We start from the raw sequence: 12,681 nt of genomic DNA, 5'->3' as shown, positions 1-12,681 counted from the left end.
GTAAGAGGTACAGTGATTTCCCCCCCTGACCTCATATAGTGAATTCCCCCAGCATTGAGTAAGAGGTACAGTGATTTCCCCTCTTATCAACATTATGCACCAGAATTGTATATTTTATTTTTCATCAAATACCAACCTACTTTGACAAATCATCATCACACAGGTGAACCTTAGGGTTCGTTATTTGTATTCTATTGGTTTGGACAATTGTATAATGACATACATGCATCATTATAATAGAGTATTTTCATTGCCCTAAAAATCCTATGCACTCTGCCAATTTATCTCTCCCACCCCTTGTTCTTACCAGCTGCTGATCTTTGTTTTTAGCTTTTTTGAAGTAAATTGATAAATGTAATTATAAAATATTTAAAGTATACAATGTGATGTTTTTATATACATATTCGTTGGAAAAGAATTCCATATAGCAAGTTAATTACCAAATCTATAACCTCACATATTTGTCTTTTTCATTTGTGTGTGTGTGTGTGTGCGTGTGTGCATGAGAGAAAGAGACAGAATTTAAATTCGACTCTTTGCTAATTTGAGGTATATAATACAGTATTATCAACTATAGTCACCTTGTTATACATTAGATCCTAAGACCTTATCATTTGATAAATGAAAGTTTGTATCATTCTCCCAACCTTCCTTGTTTCCCCTACCCTTCAACAACTACTTTTCTACCCTGATTTTAGGAGTTTGTACTTTTAAAATATAATCTACATATATGCAGTATCATCTCTGGCTTATTTCACTTAGCATAATGCCCTCCAGGGTGATTCTAGTTGATGCAAATGACTGAATTTCCTTATTTTTAAATGTTGGATAGTATTCTATTTTATAGATAGATAGATGATAAAGAGATACAGATGTATTCATTCCACATTTTCTCCATCCTTTCATCTGTCTATGGACATTTACATTGTTTCTATGCCTTGGTTGTCATGAATAATGCTGTAGTAAATATGGGAAAACAGCTATCTCTTTGAAATAAAGATTTTCCTTTGAGAAGAATATTTAACTGCAGAAATAGGAATGTTAGATCATATGGTAATTCTATTTTTAATTTCTTGAAGAAATAAAGAACTATACATACATCTTTCCATAGTGGCTATACCAGTTTACATTCCCCCAAATAGTGAACAAATGTTTTCTTTTCTCTACATCCACCACAGCATTTGTTATCTATTGTCTTTTTGATAATAGAAATTCTAACCACTATGATACCTCATTGTGGTTTTGACTTGTATTCCTCAGATGATTAGTGACAATGAGCACCTATTGAGTATCTGTTGGCCATTTATATGTCTTATTTGGAAAAGTGCCTATTCAAATCCTTTGGCCATTTAAAAATTCTTAAATGTTTAAATTTTTATTTTTTGCTATTGAGTTGTGTGAATTCTTATTATATTTCAGATATTGATCCATTATTAGATACATGGTTTGCAAATATTTCTTCTATTTCATAGATTGCCTTTTCATTTTGTTGACGTTTTCCTCTGTTACGCAGAAGCTTTTTAGTTTGATGATCTGCTTGTTAAATTTTGCTTTAACTGCTTTTGCTTTTGGTGTCAAATTCAAAAAGGCACTGCCAAGACCAATATCAAGGAGTGATTGCCTATGTTTTCCTTTACGACTTTTATGGTTTCAGGTCTTACACTGAAGTATAAAATCCTTTTTGAGTCATTTTTTGTGAGTGGTGTAAGACAGTGGTCCAGTTTCATTCTTTTGCATGTGTCTGTCCAGTTTTCCCAGCACCATTCATTGAAGAGACTATCCTTTCTTCATTGTATGTACTGGGCTCCTTTCTTATAAATGAACTAAACGTACATGCATGGATTTATTTCTGGGCTCTCAATTTTGTTCCATTTATCTAAATGTCTGCTGTTATGCCAATACCATACCTTTTGATTGGTATAGCATTGTATTACCACTTGAACAGGAAGTATGATGCTTTTAAATTAGTTGCTCTTTCTTGATATTGCTTTGGCTATTTGGGATCTGTTTGGTTCCATTAAAACTTGGGGATTGTTCTATTTCTGTGAAAAATACCATTGGAATTATGATAGGGATTGCATTAAATGTGTAGATCACTTGGGTAGTATATACATTTTAACATATTAATTTTCCAACACATAAGCACAGGATATCTTTCTATATATTTATAACCTCTTCAATTTTTTTTCACCAGTCTTTTCAGTGTACAGATCTTTTATTCCCTTGGTTAAATGTATTCCTAAGTATATTATTCTTTTTAATGGTATTATAAATAAAATGTTTTTCTTAGATTACCTTTCTTACAGTTCACTGGTGTATAGAAATGCAAATTGTTTGTACACTGATTATGTATCTTGTAATGTTACTGAACTTATTAGTCCTAGATTTTTTTCTGAGATCTTTAGGGTTTTTTTTTTTTTAATATATTATGTCATCTGTAAAGAGAGACAATTTTACTTCTTCCTTCCTAATTTAGATGATTTTATTTGATTTTTTCTTCTCTTTGTGCTCTGGCTAGGCTTTCCAATGCTATGTTGAAAAAAAAAATGGCGAATATGGGCACTCTTGTCTTGTTCCTGATCTTAGAGGAAAAGTTTTCAGCTCTTCACCATTGAGTACGATGTTAGCTGTGGGCTTGTCATACATGGCTTTTATCATATTGAAGCACATTCCGTCTGTTCCCAGTTTGTTGGCAATTTTTATCATAAGATTATGTTGAATTGCATAAAATGTTTTTTCTGCAACTCTTGAGTTGGCCATACTATTTTTATTCCTCATTTTGTTAACATGGTTAATATGGGATCAATAAATCTTACTTGATTATGACCATGATCATGGTATTTCATTTTAATACACTGTAGAATTCACTTTGCTAATATTTTGTGGATGACTTTTGCATTTGTGTTCATCAGAAATCGGCATGTAATTTTCTTATAGTATCCTTATCTGGGTTTAGTATCAGATTAATTCTGGTGTCAAAATGAATTTGGAAGCGTTCCTCTTTCTCTATTTTTTTTGGAAGATTCAGAAGGTTTGGCGTTAGTTCTTTAGATGTTTGGTAGGAACATCTACTGGTGTAGCAGTCTGATCCTGGTTGGGAGGTTTTGGATTACTGATTTAATCTCTTTATTAGTAACTGCTCTGTTTAGATTTTCTGTATCTTCATGATCCCCTTTTGGTAGATTGTAGGTTTACTGGAATCTATTCTTTGAGGTTATCCAATTTGTTAGCATATAATGTTTCAAAGTAGTCTTTTCTGATCCTTTGTGTTATAGTGGTATCACTGTAATGTCTTTTCTTTCATTGAGAATTATGAGTTCTTTCCTTTTTGTTTCCTGGATAAATCTAGCTAATTTCATCTATTTTGCTTATCATTTCAAAAATCAACACTTAGTTTTATTGATCTTATCTATTGTCTTTTTGGTCTCTATTTCTTTTATTTCCTCTGATCATTTTTATTTTCTTCATTATACTAACTTTGAGTTTACTTTGTTCTTTTTTTCTTGTTCCTTGAAGTGCAAAGTTAACTGGCTTGAGATGACTTTTTCTGAATCCAGGCATTATTTTGATGAACTTCCCTCTTAGAACTACTTTTGTTGCATCTAGGAAGATTTAACATGTTGTATTTTCATTTTCATTTGTCTCAAGATATTTTTTTGTTTTCCTTTTGTTTCTTTACTAAATCATTGTTTGTGTTTTCTTTTTTCTTTCTTTATTTTTTTTTTTGGAAATTATGGTTTAATCTCCATATTTATAAAATTTCCAACTTGCTTCTTATAATTAATTTCTACTTTCATACCATTGCCATCAAAAGAGATGCTTGACATGATGTTATTTTTTAAGACCTGTTTTGTGACCTAACCTATGAACTATCTTGGAGAAGATTCCATGTGTACCTGAGAAGAATGTGTATTCTGCTGCTGCTGAATGGAATATTCCAAAAATGCCTATTAGGTCCATTTGTTCTAATGTGTCCTTTAAGTCCAATGCTTACTTGTTGATTTTCTGCCTGGATGATCTATCCATTGTTGAAAGTGGTGTATTAAATCCTCTAATATTATTGCTGTCTATATCTTATGTTAGGGCTGTTTGTATTGACTTAATATGTCAATACTCACTATGTTGGGCAAATATTTGCATATATGTCCTCTTTTTGGATTGACACTGTATCATTATATAATTACCTTCTTTCTTATAATATTTGGCTTAAAGTCTATTTTGTTGGATACTAGTTATTACTGTTTTCTTTTGGCTTCCATTTGCATGAAATATCCTCTTCTATCACTTCACTTCCAGTGTGTCCCTAGAGTGAGATGAGTCCCTTGTAGGCATTGCATAGTGGTTTTTTGTTTTGTTTTGTTTTGTTTTTGTTTTTATCCATTCAGTCACTTGTTCTCTTTTTATTGGAGAAATTAATCCATTTACACTTAAAGTAATTATTGATAGGTATGAATTTACTACTGTCATTTTGTTAACTGTTTTCCATTTGTTCTGTAAATCCTTTATTCCTTCTCTTGCTCTCTCCCTTTGTGATTTGATAGTTTTCTGTAGTTGTATGCTTTGATTTCTCTTTCTCTTTTATGTATTTACTGTGAACTTTTCCTTTGTCATTAACATCAATCTTACATAAAACATATATTTGTAATACTCTATTTTAAGCTTTAAACACACATAAAAGCTCCGCATTTTTATACTCTCTCCCCCATTTTATTTTTGATGTCACAATTTGCATCTTTTTACAATATATATCTATTAACAAATTACGTAGTTATTTTTAATATTTTATCATTTAGCATTTCTGCTAGAGATAAAAGTGATGTATTTTCCACTATTACTATGTTAAAGTATTCTAAATTTAATTATATATTTACTTTTGCCAGTGATTTTTATACTTTGATAATGTTTTCTGTAACAAATTACCCTTCTTTTATTTCATTTTAAGCTCCCTTTAACATTTACTGTAACATTTATTGTAAGGGTGGTCTAGGGGTAACAAACTCTTAAAGCTTTTTCCACTTTTATATGTACTTAAGCTCTCTCCTTTTTTTTTTTTTTTTTTGGCTTGATAGCTCATACTTTCTAGCACTGAATAATACAATACTCCATTGTCTAGATGTAGTTTATTTGTCCACTCACCTATTGAAGGATATCTTGGTTTTTTCCACTTTGGGCAATTCTGAATAAACCTATAAATATCCATGTACAGGTTGTGTGTGTGTGTGTGTGTGTGTGTGTGTGTGACATAGTTTTCTATTCCTTTGGATAAATACCAAGGAGTAATTGCTAGTTAATATGCTGAATGTATTTAGTTTTGTAAGAAACTTCCAACTGCTTTCTAACATGGCTGTACCAGTTTGCATTCCCACAGCAAAGTATGAGTCTTCCTATGGTTCTACATCCTTGTCAGCATTTGGTATTGTCACTGTCCGAGGTTTTGGCTATTCTAATAGATGCTTAATTGTAGCTCATTGTTTTATTTAGTACTTCTCTGATGTACAATGTGGAACATCTTTTCATAAGCTTATTTGTCATTTGTATATCTTCTTTTGTGAGTGCATTAATGTTTTTTGGCCCATTTTCAAATTGTGTTATTTTCTAGTTGAGTTTGAAGGGGTCTTTACATATTTTGGATAGTAGACCTTTAGCAGATGGGTTTCTCCCAGTGTGTCTTGTCTTCTATTCATATAGTCTTTCACAGAGCAGAGTTTTTCGATTTTAATCTACTCCAGTTTAACATTTTTTTTTCATAGATTGTATCTTTGCTGTTGTACCTAAAAAGGCATCACCATAACTGAGGCATGTAGGCTTTCTCATGTTTGTCTTACAGGAGTTTTAGAGTTCCTTTTTTTTTTTTAATTTTACATTTAGATCTATGATCCATTTTGAGTTAACTTCTGTGATGAGCACAAGGTCTTGTGGGTATTTTTGCATATGGATATCCAGCTATTCCAGTGTCATTTGTTGAAGACACCATCTTGGTTCCACTGTGTGGCTTTTCTTCCTTTGTCAGTGGTGAATTGACTGTATTTATTAAGGTATATTTCTGGGCTCTATTTAGTGTCTATTAATCTATGTGTCTATTCTTTCACCAATACTATATTGTGCTGATTACTATAGCTTTACACTAAGTCTTGAAGTCAGAGTAATTCCTTGAACTTTCTTTTCTTTTTTTTTTTATCATTATTAATAGATGGCTAGATGTATTGAATCTGAACTGGAAATTTAAGAAAAGCTTCTCTGTTATATTACAATTAGATGTGTTTCTTCAAATACAATTGTTTTCAATCTGAAGCTGTCAGAAAGTCATATTGAAATGTTTGCCAAAGGTCATGCTAAATAAAGGTGGTACTTAGAAGTGTACTCACTTGAAGAAACAAAATTATATTGAGTGGAACTTTTTATGCATGTCTAATCCTGTTTTGAATTAGGTCTATCTAAGTTCTGAGCTGAAGACTGCTATTTTCTGATGCAGTGAATACTTAGACCTTAAGCTGGCCTCAAAATAATCTTTCCTCATTCTAACATATGGTAAATCAAATTCAGCCTGGCATTTAATCAGGTTGTTTAATTTAAGGAATGTGTATATGATCGTTCTGGTGATTCTTTCTTCAAAATCTTCTGTGCTTTTTCCCTCTTTAAAAAATCAGAATAGAGACTCAATCTTTTTTCTTAGTAAAAAGAAAGCAATTGTAGGTTATAAACAAGAGATGAGACATTCGAACAATTATAAATATTGCCAACCTTGGGATTTTCTAGTTACCTCTTAAGTTCAGTAACAATAGGTGGATTAAAGTATGAGTAGATGAATATAATTCTAAGAAATTAGTGCTGTTGTCATGTTGATATTTGTATTAATTTATACACAGAATTCAACACAGTTCCTGATGCATGAAAATTATTAAATAGTTCACCTAGTTTTATCTTAATTACTTATCACAATAATATAATACCTATTATCTCAATTTTAAAAATAAACAGCACAGAGGACAAATTGGGCAACTCACATAACACCCAGAGCTTATATTCAAACCCATGACCTCTAAGTAACATGCGCATATCCCATATACACATACACACATGTACTCCCACTCTTAATCCTTGTGTTCTCTTGAATCATTATTATTATCCAATGCTAAATGCTTTTTTTGTGATGATGGAAAGGGGGATGATAATGTTTATCATATATTAAGTGTTTACCATGGATGAAAGTGACTCTATGTATTTTATCACATTAGATATAAGTCATATTCAGTATTCTTTGTCAATAGCACCATTTTAGTCAAATATGTGTATTATTCACATTATATATATATTTTTTTCAGTTCAAGGCAGAGATTTCTATTTTTTTTCAATATATGAAATTTATTGTCAAATTGGTTTCCATACAACACCAAGTGCTCATCCCAAAAGGTGCCCTCCTCAATATCCATCACCCACCCTTCATCCCCTCAGTTCTGTTTTTTTTTAATTTTTTTTTTAACATTTATTTATTTTTGAGACAGAGAGAGAGCATGAACAGGGGAGGGTCAGAGAGAGAGGGAGACACAGAATCTGAAACAGGCTCCAGGCTCTGAGCAGTCAGCACAGAGCCCGATGCGGGGCTCGAACTCACATACCGCGAGATCGTGACCTGAGCCGAAGTCAGACGCTTAACCGACTGAGCCACCCAGGCGCCCCAGTTTGTTCTAAGAGTCTCTTATGCTTTGGCTCTCTACCACTCTAACCTCTTTTTTTTTTCTTCCCCTCCCCCATCGGTTTCTGTTAAGTTTCTCAGGATCCACATAAGAGTGAAAACATATGGTATTTTTCTCTGTATGGCTTATTTCACTTAGCATAACACTTTCCAGTTCCATCCACGTTGCTACAAAGGGCCATATTTCATTCTTTCTCATTGCCACGTAGTACTCCATTGTGTATATAAACCACAATTTCTTTATCCATTCATCAGGTGATGGACATTTAGGCTCTTTCCATAATTAGGCTATTGTTGAGAGTGCTGCTATAAACACTGGGGTACAAGTGTCCCTATGCATCAGTACTCCTGTATCCCTTGGGTAAATTCCTAGCAGTGCTACTACTGGGTCATAGGGTATGTCTATTTTTAATTTTTTGAGGAACCTCCACACTGTTTTCCAGAGTGGCTGCACCAGTTTGCATTCCCACCAACAGTACAAGAGGGTTCCCGTTTCTCCACATCCTCTCCAGCATCTATAGTCTCCTGATTTGTTCATTTTGGCCACTCTGACTGTGTGAGGTGATATCTGAGTGTGGTTTTGATTTGTATTTCCCTGATGAGGAGTGACGTTGAGCATCTTTTCATGTGCCTGTTGGCCATCTGGATGTCTTCTTTAGAGAAGTGTCTATTCATGTTTTCTGTCAAGGCAGAGATTTCTGATACAATTTAAAAATTTTTAACTTTAATTTCCTAAATCTGTTTTTGAAATACACTATATATATGTGTGTATGTATATATATACACATATATATACATACATATATTTATTTATTTATAGTATAGGGACATATTTATAGATAGGAACATATTTATACATTATAAAAGATAATCAAAAGGCCACATGTGTACTCACCACAGCTTAAAAACAGAATACTATTGATACATTTTGTCCCTCCCTGATCATATTCCTCAATTCTCCACAAGGATAACCACTATTTTGAGCATGTGTTTATCATTCTCTTAAGAAACGTATCTAAGTATTTCCATATGAAATATATTAGTGTTTTTGAACTTTATATAAATGCTGTTAGACTCTGTATTCTATTGTGACTTAATTTTTTCAAGCAATATTGTTGACACAATTTATTCATGTTGATGCATGTAGCTATACTTGATTTATTCCCAAAACTTTTTCAAAATACACTTCAGTTTAGTATACATTCTCCTTTTACTGGAAATTTGGTTTCTAGAATTTTCTTTTAGATGGTGTGCTACAAACATTTATTTCCATGTATTTGGGGGGGGTGGTGCACCGATGCAAGTTTATTCAGAATGTACATACCCAAAAGTGGAAGTAATGTCTAATTAGTTTCCAAAGTCTTTGGACCGATTTACATTTCTCCCTACTAATTCTCAATGTATCATGTCCTTATCAACACTTGCTATTTAATTATCTGAGATCTGTCTCTCCATCTGTAAGACTTATCTACATATCATATGTCTATATATTCTATATCTGTATTCCATATATCTATAGAGTCTGAGTAACTGATTCAAAATCAATGTTAAGACATTGGTATATGAACCAGAGATTCACTCAGGAATTTGGAATGAGGGGAGAGAGCAACTTGAGCGTTTATGTCAAGTTAAGAAACCTTAGCACCATCATCTGGCCATACAGGAATACTTAAAAATTCTTTAATGTCAGGAAAAACAAAGCTAAAAAGCTTCTATGAGCCCAAAAAGTCTCGTGGGATCTAGATGATCATTCAGGATCAGGCAGTGCTCTTGAGAATGGGTACTCTTACTGCGCTTGTAGCAGTAGTAAATCATTAATCTCTGCAAGTGAGGACCTTCCATTCTTGTGACTCTCTCAATACTGAGATTAAAACCAAAAAAGCTCAGAAAAAAAATAAATGCTTAAATCTCTATACATATCTATTTCAAATGAAGGAGAGACACATATTTATCCAATTAATTTTTATTCAAATTGTCAAAGGTCTCCTGACAGCTTGCTTCATACTTTCGTACAAACTTTCCATTTATATCAACTTTTTACACTTAATGCATCTTTATTAAAATCCCAGATTATGAGATGCTCTTCTATAACATGGTTTTGCTGCTTACAAAATTGTACATTATGTTTGTATTCAATGTTGGTTTCATCTCTTTATGTTCCTTCTTGGCACCTTTCTCCATAGAGCCCTGGCCTCATCCTCTGTGACCTGATTTGCTTATGCTGTAACAAAAATATAGCATTTATGCCTGCTCTCCTCTAATCTCTGAACATCGGTGTTTCCATTTTTCTTCCCAGTATTCTGTCATTTAGAATTCACCTTTGCTGGTTCCCACTCTACTTGATTACTCAAAGAAGTATTGGGTGTTTTTGGAGTGATAAATTACCTTTCATAATCTGCATTTGTATCCTGTAACTTTGGAGAAAGTGTCTCAAGTATAGGAACTGGTGGGATTTCAAGGCATCCACCCTCCACAGGGTGGAGGGAAAGCCACTTCACTTTCTTTACATAATTGTAAAATAAGTCTTAGCCTCTTCACTTTACATTTGGGGCTGTCATAGACACTGGGTCTAGAGTTCTTTCTTGTCCAGCAAGAAAGCGGGATGCAGGATTAAAATGCAAGAGATAGCTAATGTCGGGAAGAAGACATGAGCCCCAGGATCCTTGCTCTGTTTTTATTAGGATCAGAAGGCTTACAAACATGGTGATGGACGTGCACAAAGAGACAGTGAAACTGAAGATAACCTCATGGGCATGAAGAAAAGGGGGTTTTGAAGATACGTGGTCTTAGGGGTTTGGGTTTATACAAAACAAAATCCTGGTGCCTGGCAGAGGGTTGTTTATGGCAGATATGAGGCACCACCTCTGTTTCCCTAACCTGGCCTAGGGGACAAGAAAGAGCATGCTACCTCAGCGTCAACAAGGTATGGTTCTTTTGCTAATTAGCTCTCCTCTGGACTTCACCTCTAAGGGGTCTATAAACCCTATTTACCTGTTTACCTAATTTGGTCCTTTCTTCCTGTGAAAGCAGCTTTCTGCTATTGTACTAAATTGGGGGGGGAGGGGCACATTTCTACCCTGAATACCTAATTTTGTTTACTTCCTATACCTTTGTCCCAACCTATCTGTACTTATTTACCTAATCTGGTTTGCCCAAGCTTGGATGTAAGCATCCTATGGCTTTCTAATTCTTTATTCCTTGTTAACCCATCGGTGTAAGCCCAGGGAATTCTTAAACTTATTCCCCACATGGGCCTACTATATATTTAGTTGAACTCAACTTTAGTTGCCCAATGTGCAGCAAGGAAAGGGTTTGAGAGACAGCCAAATGAGGAGATGGAAGAGCAATCCCCAAACCTGCTTCCCTATAGGGGTAGAATGAGGGATATTTAAAGGCAAAAGAATCTGGGTACAGGAGAGAAGAGCTACAAGACTTTGAACCACTCAGGTGCCCCTCCCTTTATTTGTTTTTAGTCAGTTAAGCATGTGACTCTTGATTTTGGCTTAGGTTGTGATCCCAAGGTCATGGGATCAAGCCCCGTATCAGGCTTGTGCTGAGTGTGGATCCTGTTTAAGATTTTCTCTCTAAATAAACAATAAAATCAGATAAAGGAAGTTACTGAGAGAGGTTCAAAGTCATTTTTTTGTCGCTGTTTGCACAGATCTTCTGCATACGTTGCAATGTGATCCATGACCAGAAAATGGCATCCATGGCATGATCCAAGGGTGGATTTTTAGGCTCCTATACATCAGAAGTCCATCCATGAGATACTTACACATGCTCAAAGAAAAAATTGGTAGTCCTGACTGGTTCTGGCCAGTTTCTTTGTCAAGGCCTGAGTCTCTGCAAAACAACTAAATCATTATTTTGTTATCATGGTGTCAGGCAAGAATGTTGTTATCTTACAGAAACATGGTGGTGTTATGCCCAGAATTCATGATCCCCAAATACCGCCAGGGAGCCGAGTCCAATGTAAAAGCAAAAGAGCCTTTATTCGAGCTAGCTCGAGCTCAATCCCCTACCTGCGCTGACACAGCGGTGAGATACCTGGGAGAGCGAGCGAGTTTCAAAAGCACAAAGGTTTTATAGGGATCTAGGGACAGTTGGTGAGGTAATGGCTATGGCCTCAGCCAATTGGCTGGGGAAGGGTCCGAGTCCTGTTAGGCAGGTGAGGGGGAGGTTGCTCAAGGGGAGGAGGTGTGGTCAAGGTGAAGGACACAGAACAAGATGGAGTTGGCCGGCGTAGGCCCACCCTTTCAGTGTCAGACAGCATTTTGAGAACAAGCTGATTTTGGTAAAAAGTTGTAGTTGCACTTCTTAGTTCCACTAACTCTTTGGTTACTGATTTGAGTCCCCACTGTCTTTTTGTTATTCCTCATTCTTGAGGAAATTGGGATCATAGTGGCTCTAGCTCCTTCCTGCTAAAAGAGGGTAAAGAGCAGACTTAGATAAATGAGACTTTTTGCACTCATTAGGAAATATTCCTTATTTTTAGGTTAAAACCCAATATTTTGCATTACTGATTCTTTGGTTAACAGTTTCAGTACAATATTTTATAGCACATTTTATGATTAAGTTGCAAAGAAGGAGAGTTAAGTCAGTTTTACTAAGATTATTTCATGTGAATATTCCTAATTTCTTGGGGGAATCCAGGAAAATATCCCTAAAAACCAGTCCAAGTCTATTCTTGGACTTTAGGGGAGATTTTTGTAACCAAGTAACTTGTCTTACTTTGTCAAGAGGAATTTTAAATTCCGAGGGAATATTAGTATGTGTACATTGTGATGAATTAGCCACTACACAAAAACTTCCTTGTTTTGGTAAAATAAAAAGTTACTCTGTTATTTAAAATTACTCTAGCCAAAGAGTCGAAGGCCTTTTGTTGGGCTTCCATGTATGATTTGGGCAGTGTTATTCACTATGATTCCAAAAGTTATTGAAAGTTTTCTACTTATATGTTCACGTGATATAATTCTCCACCATGGAAG

Source organism: Acinonyx jubatus, chromosome D2 (genome assembly GCF_027475565.1).
Source record: "Acinonyx jubatus isolate Ajub_Pintada_27869175 chromosome D2, VMU_Ajub_asm_v1.0, whole genome shotgun sequence".
Lineage (NCBI taxonomy): Eukaryota > Metazoa > Chordata > Mammalia > Carnivora > Felidae > Acinonyx > Acinonyx jubatus.
Note: the sequence above shows the minus strand (reverse complement) of the source record.